The following is a 25,010-nucleotide window of genomic DNA, read 5'->3' on the forward strand; positions in this document are numbered from 1 at the left end:
ACCACTGTGCCACCTGGGAAGCCCTTAAAACACATCAGCAGCCCTAAGATGTGTGGAGACCACATGAGTGCACTGTGGAGGGCCAAAAAGCCATGAAGCAGGATTCTGGGGAAAACATGCCTTGAATCAAAAATGCATAGTCCTTCTGAAACTTCTTGCTCAAGAGTTTATAAAGGGAATGGATCCAGCCCTCCTCGTTTATAACAAGGAGAGCTGTACAGTGCCAGGGGCATAGATGGACAATTTTGTTTTGCTGCAAGTGTGTGGACTATAAACAAATGAGATTTTAGAGGCTTTATAAAAGTGGGGAAATGGAAAGAAAAACAGTATGTGGAAAATGTAAAAGGTCGGACAGGAGAAATGATACTGGGGAGAGGGAACAAAGAAATCTAAAGGCAAGTTTAAAGTTTTGCTTGTAATCTGACAGTCTCATCTCCCCATGAAACACTATAGTAATATTTACCATTATTTTGGGTATGAACTTTTTATTTTCAGACAGGCATGGGCACAGGGAAAGTCTGTGACCAACTTCCATTCAGCCCAGAGGTTGCTCAAGGGGACCCAGCAGTTACGAGTCACTCAAAGTTCCTTGGCTGAATATTTTTGTAAAAAAGAGGTGGGGGTAAGAGGGGGGAGAGACATCCAATGCATGCCTAGTAAGGTGAACTGACCCACACATCTAGCAAATTCCCTTTGATGGATATCTGGAAGACAGCAGGGCTTCTCCCGCAAAATCTTGTTCCAGGTTACTTACTGCATGTACATAGAAAGCAAATTTCACACCAAACTCAGCAACACTTCCTAACAATTATTACCAAGTGGCTTGTTGTTGCTAAGTCGCTAAGTTGTGTCTGACTCCTTTGTGACCCCAGAGACTGTAGCCCTCCAGGCTCCTCTGTCCATGGGATTTCCCAGGCAGGAAAACTGGAGTAGGTTGCCACTTCCTCTGCCAGGGAATCTTCCCAACCCAGGGATCAAACATGAGTCTCCTGCTTTGGCAGGCAGATTCTTTACCACTGAGAACCACCTGGGAAGCCCTTACCAAGTGGCTACAGAAAACACTGGAAACATGTCCCTGGAAGCTTGGTCCTATGGCTCCATGCAACTCACACCCACCAAAGAAAGAGCCACTTAAGGCAAGTGGTGACACAATCACCCAGAAGCAGAATTCAGCTGAGCTTCTGTTTGGATCAAGTGCACCAGGTTTGAACAGAAGACACAGAAAAAGAATCGTAGCAGGGTGCCTCTAATTTTGCAGCAAGGGTGGAGGTGTCAGGGGCCTGTAAAATATTTCTAACTAACACACATATCTGGCACATCGCAGCAGCAGCAACCCACATATCTGGCACATTGCACATTTCATCAATGAAATAAAATTTCCAGCCATTCTTAACCTGCTCATATAGACTGAGAAAGCAGTAGTTGAAGGTTTACACCCATGGCCTTCAGAAAGTGAAGTCCTGATTAGTCTTTCAAATGCTAACTGAGCAGCATTCTGATGTGTACTCTGGATTAAGTTACTTCAAATATTAACTAGGCATGAATTAAAACTAATTTAGACTCACTCACTCTCACATATTATGGTCCATGCTAGAGTATTTTAAAGCTAAATTACCACCACTTTAATAGCCCACTGTCTTTGGTTCTGCAGCTAGTAAATAGCCCAGCTGAAACAGAAGCTTCATATGGCCCAAGGCAAACATTTCTATCACTAAAAGGAGTTTATGGTCCAGTAAGAGAAACTGACATGCATACAGATAAAACAAAGGAATGAGAGAAACCAGCCTTACAAAGAGTTCAAAGAGTAAAATTGGTGTTTATGTTGCTTTAAAATCCCAGCCTGCTTTGCAGTGAATAAGACACCTGGCTATTTGTTTAGAAAAAATTTTCCGATTCTTCGTCATATGATCCTCTAATGTAAATTCCAAACTGTTGGCAATATGCACGAAAACATAAAATGTACAAGTTCATTAATCCAGCATAGTCCTTTTTCAACATTTGCTTTAATGAGATAATCACATATAAGAAATATATCTATGTACAAAGATGCCCACCACATCAGTATGTTAGCAAAAAATCGGAAACAGCTACAAGTCATCAATAAGGAATTGATTTAGCCAGTTAGTGTAACTGACTACAATGGACAACCAAGCATCCATCAAGCATATTGATGTACATCACTGCTGACATGGAAAGATAATCATAGTATGTTTTTGAATGTTTATTAAGGCCAGTGGAGCAAAGAACAATTTAGTCTGATAATCTGAATATAAAATTGGTAGGCATGTACACATACCATGTAAAAGTTTACCTAATTATTAAGAATGACTTTCTCTGAATGATGGAATTCACAGTGAATTTTTTCTTCCTTTTGCTTTTGTAAATTGTTTGAATGTTTATGATGAGTTTAAGAGTCACCAAGAGATATTATAGGCATGGCTGATAATATGGTTTATTACTTTGGATTTACATTCTTTAAAACATAAATCAGTTCATGCCTTTCACCTGCTCCCAACACTTTAATAGCGTCCAACCAAATTTGCAATAAAACACAAATCTTTGTAAGGTCTAGCCCATGCCTGCCTTTCCAGCATTATCCTTCATCATTCATCGCACCCCCACCCCCAGATCTTTACCCTGCAGGCACAATGGCCATCACTCAACTCCTTCAGCACACTAGCCTCGTTTCCCAGACCATGGTAACAGCCCATGCTACTCCTTCTGTTGGGAAGACATAGTGACCCCCTCCACCTACCCAGTACTCTTGCCTGGAAAATCCCATGGACAGAGGAGCCTGGTAGGCTGCAGTCCATGGGGTCGTGAAGAGTCAGACATGACTTCACTTTCAGCTTCACTTTTCACTTTCATGCATTGGAGAAGAACATGGCAACCCACTCCAGTGTTCTTGCCTGGAGAATCCCAGGGACGGAGGAGCCTGGTGGGCTGCCGTCTATGGGGTCGCACAGAGTCAGACACGATTGAAGCAACTTAGCAGCAGCAGCCACCTACCCAGCTCTTCCTTATAATCCAACATCAAGAGGCTATCAATCCCTCGAGCAGGCCCTTCCTGACCTACAATCTAAATTCAATCTCCATTATACCTTCTAGAAATGAGTACTCTTCCACCTCAGCATGTATCACCAGACATGATTACACAGATATTAATGTATTTCTTTAAAGTCAGATTTCTTATTGAGCAATTAGCTTAAGGTAGGACCTCCAGGTGTGATCACTCTACCCTACTACCTGCCCAGGATCTGACACTTAGTAGAGACTCAATATAACTCTATTCAGTGGATAAACAAGCTGAAGAACAGGGTGAGTGGAACATGTGATTTCACATTTTGAAACAAAAATAACACCTAGCATCTCTTATAGACTTTATAAGAAAAGTAGTCTGCCCCCTTTTTATTATTTACTCCTGATAAAATCCTATACAGTAGGTTATCATTATCCATGATTTGTAAAAAGATTAGAAGCTATTAAGTGATAAAACACAAATAAGAAAGTTTTTAAAAGTACACAAATAATAAAAAATGTTGATGCAGTTCTTAAAACCAAGTATTCAACTCTAAATCCAGGCCCTACAGCCTTCAGGAAGCTGGTTGAAAATGGATAGCCCCACCTGAATCTGAGGGTAAGAGAGTGCCAGATGGAGAGACAAGTTTTATATTCAGACCCACTAGCAGAGTTTATGATAGATGACTTTCCTGACTACATTTTCAGATGACTAACCAGCTAAGCAGAAAGTCTACATATTGGAGCATTTGAGAAAAAGCTCTACAATCTTTGACAAATGTTTTTAACTTACAGATAAAAGTTCATAATTTGGAATTTGGTCATCCACCTGGCAGACATTAAACATCAGTAAATAAAAATTATATGTTCTATTTCTGGGTCTTAGCCCATGGAAACTGCTCACACATGCAAAACACACATATACACACACACTTCACATACCTACCATCACACACTGTAGAAACATAACAACTACTTTTCTATGAATTATCTCCTAAAGAACCATGGCTAATACTCATCTACTAAGAAGAATAGCTACAGCAAACAATTCCTAAAAAGCATCTCAAGTAATACAATTTTTTAACTAAGCTTAAAATCATATAATGGTGCCTCCAATAAAAGAGAAATCACTCAAGAAGTCAAAGAGTAGTTGATTCTGCTAAGGAAAAGTTAAGAACACAAAGAATAACAAGCCACCTGTTTGCCCCCTTCCATTTTTTCTCTTTTATGTCCCAGTTGTTGTTGCTGCTGATAATAGATAGTCTGAGAAAAATTCAATTTTAGAGGCCCAGAAATATTGGACAAATATATGTTTTAACATTATATGTTTGAACAAGAATAGCAACTATATTTATTCCAAATAACATTTAGTCTCTTCATTCTCACAGGGTTTTACTCTGAATTTTACTTTAGATTTCAAAAAGAGCTGCTCTTCACAAGTAAGAAATTGGGGAATCCTTTCTGGCAAGACAAAAATTCCAGTGGAAAAATTTTATCACTTAATTTATGACAGAAGTAGTTGCAAGTTGGCAACCATTATATTATTTCAGTATGAAAAAAATTTATCATGTAATTGATTTTTCCCCAAATACCTAAGAAATAGCTAAGAAATTGAAATATTTCACTAGAAACATCTTTCAAACACCCAGGTGCTGAATTTTCCATTTCTGTCACTTAAATAAATGGGGTGTGTATGTGTTGTGTGTGTTTGTGTGTATACCAATATACCCAAAACATAATAAAAGTGAGCTGCAACTCTAGAAGCTACAGAAAGAAATTATTCCTCTGGAGATGAGATGTATCTCAAAAATAAGTCAATTAATACCAGACATAATCTTATCCCTTTAATACTCCACAGACAGTTTATCTCATTCCTTATGGACTGGCATCTACTCATAAATGATATTTCCCATATGTCAGAGAGGAAAGCTCATGATGAAATATTAATAGACTAGAGTTTCAATCATTTCTGGCTTCTTTTCTGGAAAAAAGGGAGGTCAGCATCATGATGAGGTTATTTGTGCAGAAGCCTTCTTTTTTCTAAGGTTTGGTTATCTTGTTTGAGCTCAGTGTCAGCTGTGAACATCAGCAAAGTTTAAAGTTACTGAAATATTAATATTCAATATTTTTGTATTTCATGGTGATTACAATTGTACACAGGGAAAGATCAAACACCCTTGGAATTATTTTTCTTCTAAAAGAATTGCTGTAAATTTAGATTTTCTTTTGGTCCTGGAGAGAACATTCTCTAGCAATCTCCATAGATTTCAATTTTGCCCCCAGGCTGCTGGGCCTCCAGGGAGATCAAATAGCCTCAAATGAGACCTGTAGCTCTTCGACTAATTTTGAACTCAAGATTACAGCTGCCACAACTCCCACCTCCCACCCCGTCAGCCCTGGGGAGCCAGGACGCTTTCAGGAAGGGTCTGTGAGAAATGTCAGTCTTCCTCTACGGCACAGTTACATAAGGATGCCTTCTCATATCTGTGTGCCTCTAAAAATAAAAGGCACCAAATACTTGAACCACTAGGACATTCCCAAACCTGTGTTTCTAACTGGCCTAATATAGCCGTTCCTGTTCTGATGGTGAAATCAGTAAGAATTAGTATAACCACAGTCTATGAAAAAAGTACTGAGTCCCTTCTCATGTTGGGGCATCCCTGAGAAGGTCTCACCTAAGGAGATTGTGGCTGGCTGTGGCTGGAGCAGATTCAACCACATGAGGTTTCTGACAGCCTGTCCTAGGGTGAGAAGCCAATCAGCCCATTCCCAATATACAGACTGTTCTCACCAACTGTCTGCCAAAACCTCTACGAGGCTGTTCCAGTAATTCAAGTTACTCACCTCTCGAGTCAGTTCTGTTGGAGGAGTGGCCCAAGTTGCAAAATAGGTAATATTTTTTTATATCTTCGTGGTAAAAGTATGAAAGGAATGGAATAAAACGACTTCCATTTAAAAACACTTATCAAGGGTTATAAAATGATAGAACTGGCTCAAACCCAACTCTGAATAAAGAAAACTCTCCAATTCCACTAACTATCTCTAAGGAATGACAATCATCCACTAGATACTCTGAAAATTATTATACTTGATGGATAAAGACATATTAATTAACTAAAAAATAATTATGAGACACAACAAAGACAGATTTGAAGGGAAACTCAATAAACATTCTTTACGCGGCCTTGTATGACCCAGAAGTACTGCAAAATTGCATCTGGATATTTTGAAATGACACATTAATTAGCATATGTGTCTTCACCACTAAACTGATAACTTGATGAAGTCAGGGACTATGACTATCTGGCTCACCACCATACTACCAGTGTCTAGCAAAGTGGCACACAGGGGGCACTCAATAAATATTTGTTGAATAAATAAGTGAATGACTCTATGGTATAAAGAAACTTGGTATTCATAATAATAAGCACTGTATGGATGTAAATATCAGTATCTCTTACACTGCCTTTAGCATCAAACCTATTTTATTTCTTTGTATTTATCTGAAAATCATTACATATTGTGGCAGAGAATTTTCTTCTTCTGGCCCCACCACCAGACTACATTTCTCAGTGCCCCTCCCTCCCCATCCCACCCCACCCCTCCATAGTTAGATAGCATCACCAGTCTGAGTTCCAGCCAATGAAATACAAGTAGAAGTGACATGTACCACCTCAAGGGCAATACAGTTGAGCCTGGATAAGTTTTCTCCACCTTCTCTTACTTCCCCCACATGTGTAGCTGAATACAAAGGAAAACAAAGTCCTAGAAGACAGTAGAGCCACTTAAGAGAAGGAGTTTGATTTCCTGAGTGACCATATGGACCAGAGCCCTACATTCATCTGTATCAAACTATGAAACAAAACAAAGATCAACTTCTATTATACATTTTATATATATTATACAGTTACTAGTCTATATTAACAATACATGCATGGATTACAAAGAGAATGTTATTATTTATTAGGATGGTACATTCTCCCAAATATTATTTTAGAAAATTAATGCATTTTAGTATAAAACAGAAAACAGAATAGTATTAGTAAGCAATCTTGGAAAAGATGAAATCCAAGTATCTTTCCTCCTTGGCATTTGCACCTATTCTATCTTCATTCTATTTTTACAAACTAAGTAAAGGGAATAAAATATTCTGGGAAATGGAAGTATGGATAATGTGACAGTCTCAAATTCTCTGACTACAGATTCATAGCATTGAGTTTTCTCATTATCTTCTAAGGCAAAATAGAATTCTTTTCCTTAAAAGTTTTTTTCACACCACTACATTCATATACCTGCCTTCATATTGATAGTTATCTATTGAAATAATCTTTTTTTCTTCCAGGGTTTGGCAAATTTTTAATCAGCCCAAAGTAGCATTGGTGGCTCATGTGCCACTATCAAATTCTAAGCACCATGCAAAATAGTTCAATTGGTTCCTTGTAAGTGTGTTTATCCCCAAATCATTACCTATCTGTTTTTCCATCATTATAGGCTGATGATATAGGAAAGAAGATCAACATAAAATTTTGAAAATCTTTAGGCTGGGAAAGATTTAGCTTGGCTCAGGCATAGATACACCTATGTTCTCTTAGCCCCTTGGAATTATTCTTACAAGGTAATCACCCGTCTCCCTTTTGCTACAGGAAATCAGATCTGTACTTCAGAAGTCTCAAACATCAGTCTGAAGGTCCCATACAAAAAATTATCTCCCACATACAAGACCCTAAGGAAATTAAAAAAGAGAAATAACGTTTGTTTGGTTTGGGCCTATAGTTGATTTATATATAATCATCTAATCTATTTTATTCTGCCCATGTGGCCAAGTATGTATTATCACAGGAGTTGTATGCTACTATTTAAAATAAATCCTTAAGTATCTTAAACAAAACATTGACAAATAGTGGACCCCTTCTGTTAATGAAGTGATTATTATAGGTTAAAGTTATACTTGCGATTTAGAAAAGTCTGGAAGATAAAATAAATGTAAAACTTAAATGGAAACAGAGTTGGCATAAATGTCAAAATAATTAAACATCAACTTAAGAAATATAACTCAAGTTGAGAATATTCTTAGATACTATTCTCATATTTTGCTGATAACTCAGTAGAACCAAATTCCTACCATTTTTGGGCAAAACAAAACATTACCTGATAGACTAGCAAAATAAGCACAATGTCTTCTTCCTAAATAAACCTTCCTATTTCAATCTCCATACAAAGTGTGCTTTGCTATGGACCAGTGACCTTAAAAGGAAGCAATATCTGACTAGTATTCCATTGCTGTTTCATTTCATGGATAAATCACTCCAAGAATGGCATGAATATGTACAGAATTCCTGGCATGCTACTTGCCGTACACACTTTTAAAACTTTTGGAAGACTGGACCTAGAAGGCATATAAAATGCTCTGAGAGCAGTGTCCTATTTGCTGTGGACTAGAATTAACTCAAAATTTGATTATTATTTAGACACCATGGGAATTATGGTTAGTAGAAACTGGCTATAGACATTACCATATCCCCTGGGAGTACAAACAATCCCCACTTCACTTCCTGCCCACCCACACCCATCTTAAAAATATTCATGAGGATAAATCCCTCAGCCACTTACCTACATGAGGTTTTAGTTCCCCCCTATCAAGAATCTCTCAGTTATAGGGACTACTGCATCTTCACCATTGGAGTCCTACAGGCTGGTTTTTTTTTTTTTTTAATTAGTTTTCTATTTTTTAACTTTACAATATTGTATTTCTTTTGCCATACATTGACATGAATCCACCATGGGTGTACATGTGTTCCCCTTCCAGAACCCCCCTTCCACCTCCCTCCCCATCCCATCCCTCTGGGTCATCCCGGTGCACCAGCCCCGAGCACCCTGTATCATGCATTGAATCTGGACTGGTGATTCGTTTCACATATGATAATTTACATGCTTCCATGCCATTCTCCCATATCATCCCGCCCTCGCCCTCTCCCATAGAGTCCATACTTGAAGTTGTTGTTGTTGTTGTTGTTGTTGTTGTTGTTTAGTTGCTCAGTCGTTTCTGACTCTCTATGACCCCATGGACTGTAGCTCGCCAGGCTTCTCTGTCCATGAGATTTCCCAGGCAAAAATACTGGAGTGGGTCGCCATTTCCTTCTCCAGGGGATCTTCCTGACCCAGGTATTGAACCCACATCTCCTGCACTGGCAGGTGGATTCTTTTACGTGAGCCACCAGGGAATCCCTTTACTTGAGGTAGAAAAAGTCAAAGAAATTCCTAGAGTATCAAAGCTACAGAAGTCTTTGCATGTGTTTGGTTATCTGTTCGATATTGTTTTTCCTAAAAACTTAACAGGAACCTACCTGTTCAGCTAGTCCTTATGTTGTGGTGTCACATCTGCACATGGAGTATGAGGGAGGTTTCTTTCTTTTTTTTTTTAGTCTAATTCTGCTGGTGCCCGAAGGGACTTCAGGAGTAAGACAGTAACGGGCTACTCTGAGTCCCCATCCATGCCAGCACCCGTGCTGGTCCACTTCCCACGAAGGAAACTATCCCATGACTTCTACTGCTTCTCAGATCCAATCCTGACCTGAGGAAAGGAGACTTGAGCAACTCCAGGCCTACATTCCACATTTCCATCCAGAATGTGAAAATACCCTTGTTTTAAAATATACTACTAAAACAGATGTTCACGACATGTTAAGTGAACAAAGCACATCACAAAATAACAGGTAACATATGATCCCATTAGTTTGCTAGGCTGCTGTAAGCAAGCACCACAAACAGAGTAGTGAAACAGAAATGTATTGTCTCATTGCTCTGGAGGATGGAAGTCCAAGACCAAGGTGTCGGCGGGATTGGTTCCTTCCAAGAACTGTGTGAGAGAGGCCTCTTCCCTAGCTTCTGGTTCTTTCCTGGAAATCTTACGTTTCCTCAGCTTGTGGGAGCATCACCCTACTCCGCCTTCCCCATCACATAGCCTTCTCCCTGTATGTATGGTTCTGTGTTCAAAGTTCCCCTTTTATGAGGACACCAGTCAGACTGGATTAGGGTTCTCTCTAAAGACTTCATCTTAACTAATTACATCTGCAATGGCTCTATTTCCAAATAGGGTCACATTCTGAGGTATGGTGGGTTAGGACTTCAACATATGGATTTTGAAGGGATACAATTCAACCCATTACAGCAAATGAAAATGAAAAGATTCTATTTATGTATATAGTCATATGAGCATAGAGAAACGGATGGAAAGATACACAGGATATACAAACTGTTAAGTTCCATTAACCAGCTGGAGGATTATCTGGGGTTAAGGATTAGTTATTATTTTATTATACTTTTAATATTACATCAACTGTCAGAGTAGGCAATAATTTTGTAATTAAAAATCCATTACAGATTAAATGAAAACTTAATAAAACATATTGCTGGAAAGCAGAAATTTTCTCAAATTATTGCATTTCTCCTCTTTCTTTTAACCCATTTCTATAAAGTCTTAAAGTAATCATTCTCTCTAAGAACCTAGGATGCAGAAGTCATATACTGATGAGAAGAGGGAAAATCTGGATGATAACAAAGCCACTTGGTAGAAAAGTGGGGACAAAAGCTAAATATGAGCGATATGAGAAAGATGGTCACAGTAACAGATTGACAACTGAAAATCATTCGTCTGAAGGAAGAGGAGAGAAAAATTACAGTATAGAAAGCATCCATGCATGAAAAAAGGAGTGGCTATCAAGACTGCTGTATGGAAACAGAGATCTGTTACCATGTTGGATGAGTTGGGGATAGAAAATGAAGCAGAGAACGAGAACTCCAAGATAAAAAATTAAAAGACCTGATTATGATGTGCTTTCCAGAACATGAAAGGTACCTACAGGAGTCAGAATAATGTCCCCCACCAAAGACATGCACTCCCTAATCACTCAAAACCTGTGAATGTTACCTTTGTGACAAAGGGATCTTTTAAGTATCATTAAGGGTACCAAATCTTGAGACAGAGAGAACAACCTGGCTTATCTGGGTGGTTTCAATCTATTCTCATTAGTACTCATAAACAGAGAAATTTTCTACACTAATGTAGAGATGAAACAGAAGAAGGAAGAGAGATTCCAAGCAGGGAAAGAACTCAACCCACCACTGCTGGCTTTTAAGACAGAGGAAGGGAGCCAAGAGCCAGGAAACATGGGTGGCCTCTGGAGGTTGGGAACAGCCCTCACCTGACAGCCAACAGGACAAAGGGTTTCATGCCCACAACCATAAGGGACTGAATTCTCAGTAACGTGAATGAGCAGAAAACAGATCCACCTATAGAATCTCTACAAAGAAAGAAGGCTGTGAACACAGTGATTTTAGCCTGGGGAAAACGGTGTTGAACTTCTGAGCTTTAGAAACACAGGATAATACATTTGAGTTGTTTAAGGCCATTAAGTTTTTGGTAATTTGCTATGGGAGCAATGGCAAACTAATAAGTAAGAATTATAGGATATATAATTATAAATATTTAAATGATGACTTTTGAGTGTTCCCTCTATTCAAAGCACTGTGTACATTATGAACATGCAGCTCTTATCACTGATTCTCCTCTGTAGGTTGTGTAGTCCAACAGTCTTTTTTTTTTTTTTTTTTAGTATCAGTGAATTAAAGTCAGGGAAACAAAAACATCTGCTCTCTGAAATCACAGGGTTTTGATCTGGCACTACTGCAACTTACTCAAAGTCTCACAATTGATAGGTGGTACAGCCAATATTCAAGATCTTAGAGCAATCTCTGTGACAAAAAAGTGCTATTATTCTAGCAGTGGGGATAGACATCCCTGCCTTATTCCCATCTCTGCTCCAGCTTTCAAGGAGTTAATGCTTGGAGTCTGTCATGCTATGAGCAGTGGTGGTGGTGGTGGTTTAGTCGCTAAGTCATGTCCGACTCTTTGCGACGCCATGGACTGCAGCCCGACAGGCTCCTCTGTCCATGGCATTCTCCATGCAAGAATAATGGAGTGGGTTGCCATTTCCTTCTCCAGGGGATCTTCCCAACCCAGGGACCGAACATTGCATTGCAGGCAGATTCCTTACCTACTGAGTCACTAGGGAAGCCTACCATCGAGATGGAGTCTGTCCCCTGAAAGGCTAGAGGATGTTCTAACTGAAGGTTAATTAAAACAGAAATTTTAGGCCAAATATTAAAGCAGTGGTGAGATAACCTAGGTCAGATTCCTGTTTCCAGAGACTCCTTCCTCTGAGTCCGTGAAGCATTTTCCCTCTAGCTCTTACCGCCCTCCTGCCTGCTAGCTTGTGTTAGAGCTGCTTATGCACATGCCTAATCTCTGAGTGTGGTTATGATTTACTGAGCAATACTCTGTACCAGACATGGAGCTAGATGATTTACCTCCATTATCTCATTTAATCCCCATTAACATCTATGTTATGTGTACTATAATTATTGACAATTTTGTATACAAAGAGTCTGTAGTCAAAGAGATCTTGCAACGTACTCAAGGCCTCACAATTAATAAGCGACACAGCCAATATTCAAGACCTGCTGTTTGTCTCCCAAGCCGGTACTCTTAACTTACAACAAAGCTTTTCAAGGATGAAATGAAAAAAAAAATTTTATTCACTGGCTTATTCACTGAATCCCTAGGGCACAGCAAAGAATAAATATTTGCAGAGTGGAAGAAAAGGGGCCATGAGTGGGAAAACATCGGAAAGAAAATTCTGACTAATGAAGGACACCATCTCCTTAAAATATAGCTCACCATCTCTCCCAAATACTAAATTGGAATAATTAGAGGTAAATATTCCTGTATTTACCTCCTATTTATGGGAACTACATAGTATATATTTCTATTAATACATTCTAATTTTCATTTTTTATTACCAATGTACCAATCCGAAAAGCAAAACTGGGATACAATTACTAAAATGCCTAGGAGAAAGTGCGCAGCCTGAAGTGCTTGCTGGACAGTCTCCTCTTATAACTCCACAGCTGTAGCTGTGAAGCCCCATAACCACTGCAGTCTGATCACAAGGGGACCAGGTTGCCATGGCCTGTAGATGTGATTAGGCATACACACATCCTACAAAGGTAGATGCTGATGCTTCAGGTAAAGGCATCATTGAATCCACAAGACATTTTGTTCTAACTACACATGTTCAGCATCTCTACTCTCTGCTCGATTATGAATTCCATGAAAGTAGAAACAATATTGATTTGGTTCGTGGCTTCATCCCCAGTGCTTGGCCCAGGGCAAAGGCTCAATAACCGTTTACGGAATGAATCCATAAATGAGGGAATATCTCTAGACCAGCGTTTAGTGGATTAATTAGCAAGACAACAGAGCAGTGATTACATATGTTAGTTTCTGACTGGATTCTAACAATGGAACATATAATTTCCTACAATGATACTGTACCAGTTTTGACTAAAAGGTAAAGAAAATCCAAGTAAAAGTCAGGAAATTTTTTATCTGATGTCACAATAGGCTGGGAAGTTAGAGTAGTTAAGGAGCTGGTTATTTGGCTCTTCAGCAACATCTTTAGGTGTTGGCTTCTTTCTGTTTGTGTCCTCTGTCATCTGCAACATGCTGCCTGGTCCTCTGGCTACCTCCTCTCGTAATGACGGGACATTCAGAAGATTCAGCATCATCTCCTTACCCAGCTTCAACCAGAGACAATAAGTAACTGAACTTTCCTTTGTATCTATTCTAAGGATAAAAAAAAGAATCTTTCAAGTTCTGCCAACGGAAGTACACTCACAGGTTGAAATTACGTTGCACATCTCATTCTGAAGCTTATCACCATGGAGGTGGCTGGACTTACCGTGACAGAATTAGACTTACCAAGATTTACTCCCTGAGGACTGGAAAGGGCTGATTCTCCTACTGGCCATGGCCATCTGGCTACTAAACCAAACACATTTACTGTAGCAAGGAAGCAGTAAAGGAAATGGCTATTGAATGAATACATTGCTACAAGAGTTCCAGCGTTGGACAAGAAAAAGTCTAGATGGCCCTCTTTGGGCAGACCTCTAATTGCCAAGTCGATTCTCCAAACCTTCCTTTGCTGTTCTAAAGGTCAGCAGCCATGTTTCTGGCCAATAGCCTCTTTTCTCTGGCATAAATTTTGTCCTCAACAGAATTAGGAAACTGATTTTCACTACTCTCGGCTCCTTCCCTTTTCAAAAAATCAAATTCCAATCTTCCTTGGGGCTCCATGTTACTGATTGTTTAAGATCCGGTCCTGAATTCTGACTAATCATATATTTTGATGGGTAAAATTACCAAAACAAATCTGGGTGATCCAAGAAACCTGTTGCAATGGACTGAATGTTTATGTCACCCCAAAATTCTTATGTTGAAATCCTTACCCACAAAGCGATGGTATGAGGTACGAGACAGAGCCCTCAAGAAAGAAATGAGTGCTCTTATAAAAGAAACCCCAGAGAGATCCTTCTCCCTCTCCCATGTGATGTTACATAGAAAAGACAACCATCTAAATTAGAAGCAGGCCTTGGCCAGACACCAAATCTGCCAGAGTCTTGATCTTGGACATCCCAGTGCCAGAAATGTGAGAAAAAAATTTCTGTTGTTTATAAGTTACGCAGTCTGTGGTTTTTGTTGTAGTGGTCAGAATGGACTAATACATCATTCTGGAAATGTACTGAATTCTAAACTACCTCAACAGAGCAGGGTTTGGGGGGAGTATTAAGAGAGTCAATCTTGTGTGACATGCCCCCTGCAACTGGTATAAATAGCACTGTTCTTTACCCAGACTATGCCCTCTGAAAGATCATCTTACCCTTTATTTTTGAGATCTGGTATCTTCACCTTTGAGTAGATTATATGTCAAACTACGCTAGTAAAATAATGCTCAAAATTCTCCAAGCCAAGCTTCAATACGTAAACCACGAACTTCCAGATGTTCAAGCTGGTTTTAGAAAAGGCAGAGGAATCAGAGATCAAATTGACAACATCCGTTGTATCATCAAAGAAGCAAGAAAGTTCCAGAAAAACATCTATTCCTGCTTTATTGACTATGCCAAAGCCTTTGACTGTGTGGATCACAACAAACTGTGGAAAATTCTGAAAGAGATAGAAATACCAGACTACCTGACCTGCCTCTTGCGAAATCTGTATGCAGGTCAGGAAGCAACAGTTAGAACTGGACATGGAACAACAGACTGGTTCCAAATAGGAAAAGGAGTACGTCAAGGCTGTATATTGTCACCCTGCTTATTTAACTTATATGCAGAGTACATCATGAGAAACGCTGGGCTGGAGGAAGCACAAGCTGGAATCAAGATTGCCCGGAGAAATATCAATAACCTCAGATATGCAGATGACACCACCCTTATGGCAGAAAGTGAAGAAGAACTAAAGAGCCTCTTGATGAAAGTGAAAGAGGAGAATGAAAAAGTTGGCTTAAAGCTCAACATTCAGAAAACTAAGATCATGGCATCCGGTCCCATCACTTCAAAGCAAATATATGGGGAAATAATGGAAACAGTGAGAGACTTTATTTTGGGGGGCTCCAAAATCACTGTAGATGGTGACTGCAGCCATGAAATTAAAAGATGCTTGCTCCTTGGAAGAAAAGCTATGACCATCCTAGACAGTATGTTAAAAAGCAGAGACATTACTTTACCAACAATGGTCCATCTAGTCAAGGCTATGGTTTTTCCAGTAGTCATGTATGGATGTGAAAGTTGGAGTATAAAGAAAGCTGAGTGCAGAAGAATTGATGCTTTTGAACTGTGGTGTTGGAGAAGACTCTTGAGAGCCCCTTGGACTGCAAGGAGATCCAACCAGTCCATCCTAAAGGAAATCAGTCCTGAATATTCATTGGAAGGACTGATGCTGAAGATGAAGCTTCAATACTTTGGCCACCTGATGTGAGGAACTGACATTTGAAAAGACCCTGATGCTGGGAAAGATTGAAGGTGGGAGGAGAAGGGGACGACAGGGATGAGATGGTTGGATGACATCACAGACTCAATGGACATGAGTTTGAGTAAACTCCGGGAGTTGGTGATGGACAGGGAGGCCTGGCGTGCTGCAGTCCATGGGGTCTCAAGGAGTCAGACACGAGTGAGCAACTGAACTAACTGACCCTTTATTTTTGAGATCTGATATCTTCACTTTTGAGTAGATTATATGTCCCCAAAGTTTGAAAACCTGAACCAAAGTATGAAATGTGCCATTCTCATTTATCAGCAGGTACAGCACTGGTAAAGAACCTGCCTGCCAATGAAGGAGATGCTAGAGATGCAAGTTTGATCCCTGGATTGGGAAGATTCCCTAGAAGAGGGCATGGCAACCCACTCCAGTATTCTTGCCTGGAGAATTCTATGGATAGAGGAGCCTGGTGGGCTACAGTCAATAATATCTCAAAAAGTCACACGACTGAAGCAACTGAGCACAACACACCAATAACAGCAGCTGAACACGTGAACTGTGAAAGATCCCTCAAAGATACCAATTAAGACTTTCACTTCTTCAGACCTAATCGAATTTGGATTTCTAGGTATGTTTCCTGCCACAAGGCAGGGAAACAATGATTTCCATGCCACTGTTCAAATTATACACGAAGAGGAAGAATACATTAACAAATTTATGCCAAAAATATAAAGTAAGAATAATAAAAGTAGCAGAGAGAGGGAGAGCAAAAAGTGTGTGTGTGCTCAGACTCTCACAGGCTGAATTAAATGTGGCTGCGGGTTGCAGAGACGCCTTTGGGACAGGCAAACAGGCTGTCAGTCCCGATTACCTCGCTGGGCCTCACTCTGTTACTTCAGGCCCTCTGCTGTCTGGCACTGGAGCCCCGCATCAGCCAAGATCCTAGCCAGCTGAAGAAGACTGAGAGGCAGGCCTTGCACTTGAGCCTGGGAACTGTCACTCTGTTTCTCTTTAGACTTGTGACAGGATATGCCTTTCCAACGGGCTGTCAGTTTGATTCCTGACTTGCCACAGCAGCTGTGTGCACAGAGGTCTTTAAAAAATCATAGAAGAGCACCTGATCTAGTCCAACAACTGATGACAAAAAACTGCTGTTGCTTTAGGAAAAAAAGAGAGAGAAGCATAAAAACAGTTAACTGGCGAAATTAACTTACTTGGTGACCAATAACTGTGGTGCCAAAAAGAAAACAAAGCAGTTGCTGTGGAAATTCACACATTAATACTATAAACGATCCATGCAGAAATGAACTTGAAATTAATTCTACTGGCTGAGTTAATGTGTTGAAAAAGCACACCGAGTTGGTAGGTTCCTTAGGCTTCCATTACATTAAACAATATTGAAAGGAAAAAAAAAAGCTCTAACTGGTACCAACTCATCCTGTGAGCTGCAAAGCCAAGAATGTTTTGTTGCCATGATATTTTCCCCAGGGTTAATATCCTTCTTACTTCAATTGCTGCTGCTGCTGCTAAGTCGCGTCAGTAGTGTCCGACTCTGTGCGACCCCATAGACGGCAGCCCACCAGGCTCCCCTGTCCCTGGGATTCTCCAGGAAACAACACTGGAGTGGGTTGCCATTTCCTTCTCCAACTTCAATTAGAGAGACATTTAAAAGATCAACTCTTGGATTAGCACCTGAACATATTATTTTTTTACTGTTTTAATGTCAGGGAAAGGGATCAAAGAATTTACTTCACTATAACTATAAAGTTTTTTAAACTCTGAAAGGAAAGAGAAAAATTCCCCACAGGGGTGAGATGAACGTATGGCTACAAATTCAACATAGTTCGATATCACCATTGCCTTGTTCTGCTGACCCACACACCAAAGGAGTTGTTTTTCCAGTCTCCTCTCCCAAAGTGGACATCAGGACTCCTACTCCTCAGCACTAACAAATTCTCCATCCTGCAACACAGAGCAGTCTGAAAATGCAGAGAGAAGCACATGTCCTTCCATAAGAAATGAACAGAAGTCTATGAAATATGGGGATTCCCAGCTGGCGCTAGCGGTAAAAAACCCACCTGACAACACAGGAGACATAAGAGACCCGGGTTCAATCCGGGTCCGGAAGATTCCCTGGAGGAGGGCACGGCAATCCTCTCCAGTACTCTTGCCTGGAGAATCCCATGGACAGAGGAGCTGGCAGGCTACAGTTCGTGGGGTAACAAAGAGTTCGACATGACTGAAGGAACTTAGCATGCAAGCACGCACTGTGCAATATGTCTGGCTTCAAGTGATCAGGGAAGGAAGAGTGAGACTGGAAACTATGCAGCCTCAGGAGTCTCCAGATGAAGTTGTCTGGATTGCCAGCATCGTGGCACCCAGAAACCAACAACCTGATTTGAGATCTGTAGTCTGCTTTGGCTTCTTGCAACGGCTACCATTACAACTATCTGTATCCTTTCCGTGTGACTTTGAGCTCATTATAATTAGCCTCTCTCTGACTCAGTTTCCTCATCTGTAAAATGAGGACAAGTAATAATACCTACATCAAAGGACTGCTGTGAAGATTAAATGAGCTAATTTTTACACAGCATGTATAACAGAGCACGGGAAGCACTATGTGAATACTAGCCTCTATTTTTAATCCAGTAACATATAACTAGCTTCATCTTCTCTTTCTTCAGCATTATTTACTTCCTATTTCAAATGATGAAGAAATTCTTATCATTCTATTTCCTTGCAACTGCCCTATTTTCCCTTTGATCTTAGTTATTACATTCTTTACACCTTTAAATAAGACATTTTCATAGTACTATGTAATATATTCACATCTATTAATTGATTTATCAGTTTTAAACAATACACATTGACTTCTGATACAAAAGAAACTCAGAAAACATGTACGCGATAATTTCAGACTCACTGGGCGCACTCACTGTGAAGTGGACTTGAGTCAACACTCCATTTATCATCCAATGTCCATATGGTCCCACTTTGAGAGAGGTTCCACAGTGGCATTCTGGGTCCTCTAGAGACTAGCATTACCTCAGAGCTGATATTCAATAATCTCAATGATTTGTGTGTCTCTGTTTATCATATGCTTATTTATCCTGTTAAAGATGGGAGTTTTCTTCGGAGAAAGACACAGTTCTCACAATTGCTATTTGTTCTAGATATCTATGACTGTATAACAAACAATCCACAAATTAAGAAGCTTAAAAGAACACATTATTATCACTCACATTTCTATAACTGAATGGGCTGCAGTGGGTAGTTCTTTCTTAGAGTCTCTCATGCTTTGTAGTCAGATAGAATTAGGGCTGCTGCTCCTGCTGCTGCTGCTAAGTCGCTTCAGTCGTGTCCGACTCTGTGCGACCCCATAGACAGCAGCCTACAAGGCTCCCCCGTCCCTGGGATTCTCCAGGCAAGAACGCTGGAGTGGGTTGCCACTTCCTTCTCCAACGCGTGAAAGTGAAGTCTCTCAGTCATGTCTGACTCTTAGCGACCCCATGGACTGCAGCCTACCCGGCTCCTCCATCCATGGGAAATTTCCAGGCAAAAGTATCTGATTTAGTGGACCCTTTTATGGGCCTACCTGGTGGCTCAGCTGGAGACATCTAAAAGTTTGACTGGGCTGGACATCCATGATGACTTTTCATTCAACAGGCCTAGCACCTTGGTGTTCCTTGATCTTTTCTCTGTGTTTTTTAGGTTTCATAGCATGGTGGTTTCACATTTCTTACCCCTTCACTAGCTTCCAAGAAGCCAGAAAGAAACTGCTAGGACAATTAAAAGGTACACCTGGAACTGGCGCAAGGATACTTCTACCACATCCTATTGGTTAAAGCATTCACAGAACTCATCCAGGTTCAAGGAGCCAAGGAATAAGCTCTACTTCTTGATGTGGAAATAACCCCTCTATGGGGGAGGTCATACTGCAGAGGGCATGTGGATTGGGAGATCTGCCACCCTGAAATGTTTGTAGTATCAAGACTCTCCTTCCCTCCAAGGGCTCAGGGTTTCTGAACTTCCTCAGGAATATGAATGGACAGAGGCTATGACTCTTTTGGAGGCTAAAGTCAACCCTCTGCTCACCATATCTTAAGAGGTTTTTTTAATCCTACAAAGAGGTTCTTAGAGGATTGCTGTATCTAATAATAAATAATAAAACAGACAATCCTTTGGCAAAATTAATTAAGAATGAAGAAAAAAGACATACCAATGTTAGGAATAAAAAGAGAGGAAAATGACACCAAAGCTTTCTCAAATCAAAAAGGAGGTACAATGAAAAATGTCCTGCCAATAAAATGGAAAACACAGACAAAATAGAAAATTAACTAGAAAACTATATAACTTACTATGGCAAACTCAACAATAGAAAAACTTAATAATTTTGTAACCATATAACAAATAGAATTAATAATTTAAAATCTCCATTATTATCTCCTCCAAAACCTTACTATAGTAGTTTTATAGGCAAGTTTTACCACAACTTCAAGGAACATATAATTCTAATATTATGCAAACTGTTCCAAAGAAACAGAAAAATATAAGCAAAGTTCGCAACTCAATACTATAAAGCTAGAAACCTTGATATCAACAATGTATAAGATAATTCATAAAAGGAAAATCATGGACAAATCTCATTTTTAATACAGATGTAAAAATTCTAAATGGAGTGTTAGAAAACAGTGTCAACAATATCATGAAAAGTAATATATCATGACTAAGCATTGTTCCAGGAATACACAGATTATTAAAATTTTTAGAATTGTACTAATATAATTTTCACATTAACAGATTAAAAGAGAAAAACCATACGATCCTCTCAAAAGGTACAGCGAAGCATTCAATAAAATCTAAACAACCTCTTAGCAAACTCAGTATAGAGGAAGCTTCCTCAATCTAAGGGGTACTTACTGCAAATCAGCAGCACACACACACTTAATAAAGCATTCTCCTTACAATTAGGAAACAGATAAGCATTACCTCTATCACCACCCTTTCTCCACATCTCTAGGTCCCCTGGCCTATTAAGATAAAAAGGGCCGGGGCAATGGGATGATCCAGAAGGATGGGATGGGGAGGGAGGTGGGTGGGGGGTCCAGGAAGGGGAACACATGTAAACCCATGGCTGATTCATGTCAATGTATGGCAAAAACTATTACAATATTGTAAAGTAATTAGCCCCCAACTAAAATAAATAAATTTATAAGAAAAAAAAAAAAAAGAGAAAAAGGAAAGAAATAAAGAGAAGGAAGGAAGTAATAAAGGAAGGGAAGAAGGACAAAAGGGAGGAAGCGGGGTGAGGGGGAGGGAGGGAGGAAGGAAGGAAGGAAATGTATTAAATTGCAACAGAAGAAAAAACTGCCACTACTCATGGAAAATATAACTGTCAGCATAGAAAAAAGACAGGTAACTAGAATAACAAAATTTAGCAAAACAAAGATCAACATAAAAAAATTTCTATAATCATGTAGAACCTAAAATGTGTACAACTTCTATGTAACTCCCGTAAAGAAAATCTCACAGATATGCAGAAGGGACACCTATAAAGGGTATTCACAGTTCTGTCTATCAGTAGAAGAATAAACTATGACAGTCATATAATCAAATACTATAGAGCAATAAAATGAATGAACGAGGGCCATACGTATCAACACGGGTAAATCTAAAAACACAGTGTGGCATGAAAAAAAGCAAGTTAGAAAAGAGTAGAGGTACGAACTTTAGCAAGTTAATTAGTCTGTCTGTAACTCAGTTTCCTTGCTCCTAAATAGATAACAGCACCCACGTTCTAAGGTTACTGTGTATAATATGCTCTAGGACTGTGCCTGAAAGACAGTAATCACTTAATAATAAGTGTTCACCATGATGATGATGATGAAGATCATGATAATGCACATACTTTTTAAACATAAAAACTATTTTATATATTGTTTATGGATGATACATAGTAAAATTATAAAATGGAAATGTCACAATAATAAGTTAATGCTGGAAAAAGGAGGGAGGAAAAAGAAGTGAAGTACATATATCTTTAGTTGTATGTATTTGTCAAGACGACAGATCTGAAGTAAACATAGCAAAAAGGTAACATATTTAAATCTAGGTGGTAGAGGTATCTGTAGCTTTGTTATATCATTTTCTTTATTTCTGATATATTTGAAATATTTTGTTAAAAATTCTAAGAAGAGAACTGAAACAAGATATCTCAAGATGTTAACAGCAACACATTGAGGTTATGGGATAGTGAATGTTCTTTGTTTCTTAAATAGAGTTTTCTATGTTTTCCAAATTTTCTACAATAAGAATATATTTCTTTTATAATTAGACAAAAAATAATTTAAAGCAAAAATAAAATCTTTTAATATTGAAATCAAGTTCTGCTTCACCTAAATTATTCTTCATTTAGATGTCCTCTATTCAAAACCAAATCTCTGTATGTTAAAAACTGCATAACTTTAATAAGTAGAACATTTTATTTGATTTATTGCATCAAAATTTATATCTACAAAATAAGAATCCTTTCCTCATTCACAATAATTTATGGATCTTTTTCACCATCTTTATTGTAGTAAAATGTCATTCCCTATAAATTTCACATTCCTGATACTATGGGGAAAAGGTACTAAGGATCTCTGGATATATTCCTTAGAAAATCCACATAATGACACCATCAGAGATCTTCCCTAACCTCTTCTATTTGATGTTTCAAATCTAAAAGTGCATCTAATTCTGAAAACAGAACTGATCTTCAGAGACCTTGTAATTTATCTTTTACCATGATTACAATTTCTAATCTAACCAGCAGCAGTTCAAATTGAACTCTGATCCAAATGATCAATAGCCGTGCGCAACCCATTAGATGTGCGAATATTAAATCGTCTTTGGATAAGGGTTGTCCAAATGAAAAGCATATAATTATCATCTATTAACATATATTGAAGCAAATAACACAAAAAACACAAAATATGTCATACAACCGTTCCAGTGACTATGATGCTAAGGTTAGATCTTTTATTTTACATACAGATTTGTACCAAATTATGATTTATGCCTTTAAGTGTTTGTTATTAAAAATGCTAGCCTTAAGACACAAAATGGATAATTTGGGGATAAAGAACATTTAATTTCTGATTCCATCCTTCTTCCTGTGTCTGTGCTTTCTTAACACAGAAGTTTTCCTACCTACTTGTAAGAAGTAGCCATGGTCAGTGAGTAAAAGGATAATTAAATGGGTTTGATAAAAAAAAATTCCAAATATCTAGCTTACCTTTCATATTTTCCTTTGCATATAAAAAACCTATATAGTTATAAAAGCATAAAATTATACGAAGAATAGAACTTAAAGAAAAATGAGTCATATCTCCTACCTTCAGTATCAGAGAGAATGGCAATAAAATTTTCTAAACATCCCATGGTAGCTTCTTCCAATATTTAACAATGCAAATGTTGGAAACTTCTCTTTATGAAAACCTAAATCCCTAGTGTTCAAAGGTAAACCTAGAAAAGTAACCTTTTATGGCATATTATGGCATATTTCCCAGTCTCCCGTGCAGTTAGCTGAAGGTTTTGTGACTGCATCCAAGACAGTAGGAGGTAAGAAAGATGATATAAACTTCTAGATCTGTCCTTCAAAAACATCTCATGTGAGAATGGATGTCAGCTGCAACTACTGTGGTCATCATCTCACAATATGTGTAAATCACACCATCACGCTGTTTGCCTTAAACATATAGTGATGTATGTCAATTATTTTTCAATAAAACTGCAAAAAAATTCCCAGGCACCTCCCCATTGCTGCGGTAATGTTCCAAATGCTGTAGCTGTGAGAAGCGGAATCATCACCCAGGGCCAAATCTAAACTTACAGTAAGCCTCTGAGGTTTCTGGGGATAGCCTGAAACTACATCATAGGCTAGCCTATTCAGGTTCAGACACTTACTGACTGTCATTTTTGGTTTGATCATGATGAGAAAAAACTTCCAGCATTCACTCCCATTTCCAGCCTCTCCCACTAACAACCCCCGACCCTTCTTTTCATTCAACAGTTCTGTAATTCAGCATCCGCATCCTATTCTCATGCTCCCTAGATATTTTTTCTCCCTCCATACTTAAGCAGGTTTAGCCATGGTCCTTCCTCATTTGTCTCTGTTTTCTCTGAATCCTAAACTTTAGCTCTGAAACCTCATTCTTGCTTTTGGGTCAGAAGTGAGGTTGGGCAAGCTGTGCTTAGTTGCCTGTGTATCTCCAGGTGAGGAGGGAATAAATTCCTTTTTCCTCACCCTCTTCCCATCACGCCATGGGTTACGGAAGCCTTCTTGTGAGACACAGTATGCAACAGTTTTTAACCTGGGCAGGACCTGAAGGTAAGACAAGTTAGGTCTTTTGCTTCAGCAGATTTCAGCCGTGCTGGAGAGAGGAGCACGAAGCTCTCTTTTCTGGTCTTGGGGGTAGGAGTAAGGCTGCTATCTAACACCACTGCTTTTACTTCTCTTACAATTGCTTCATTGGTGAAAGTATTTCCAAGAAAGCCTATTCAAAATACACAGAAATTGAAATATTATCCCCCTTCCAGTCCCTGTTTTACTCCTTTTACCTTTCTAAGTGATTGCTTGATGGGATTTCTTCCATTGTCTTTGCATTAGGGCTCCTTTTTTTTTTTAATCTTTTCACACAGGAACCATTTCAACAGACCTGCCATGTAGAACTAGAGTCTTTCAAGCAAGATAAAGATTAACCTGACCTTTCTTACATCAATTAATCAATATTGTTACACCACAGATTTACCTTTTAACCTTGCTGTTTCCACAGTGCAATATCAAAGCATGATTTGTGAGCTTGCTCCACTTTATATATGGTTAAGAACAATCCTCTGTCTGTGTGCTTTGATAAAGTGTCAGAGCATAATGCAACACAAGAGGCTTTTATTGTCTTCATCAGGAATGGCTTTGTAAATCTAAAATGGGAGCAGCAATACCAGCAAAGCTGGTTGAATGAAATTAACTACTGGCCTCTGTTCGCAGATTCATGATGCTGGAAAGACCATTGTCAGGGAATGCTCTCAAGGGTGGAATCATTTGATCTGAATTTCAGATAAGAATATATGTCTGTTG

General features: G+C 39.0%; 1 protein-coding gene across 18 annotated transcripts in view; it reads right to left on the bottom strand.

The window, feature by feature from the left end:
* Positions 1 to 25,010, bottom strand: part of LOC145542948 (uncharacterized) — a 564,353-nt gene that overhangs the window by 466,256 nt on the left and 73,087 nt on the right. The window contains exon 3 of one of the 18 annotated variants that reach the window (XR_014080305.1): positions 12,860 to 13,702. The exons of the other annotated variants lie outside the window; for them this stretch is intronic. The gene's annotated coding sequence lies outside the window, so the exon portion shown is untranslated. Of the gene's footprint in view, positions 1 to 12,859; positions 13,703 to 25,010 lie in introns of those variants that run through there. 18 annotated transcript variants of the gene reach the window in all.

This window comes from Giraffa tippelskirchi, chromosome 3 (assembly GCF_054371585.1).
Source record: "Giraffa tippelskirchi isolate mGirTip1 chromosome 3, T2T-mGirTip1v1.2.pri, whole genome shotgun sequence".
Classification (NCBI taxonomy): domain Eukaryota; kingdom Metazoa; phylum Chordata; class Mammalia; order Artiodactyla; family Giraffidae; genus Giraffa; species Giraffa tippelskirchi.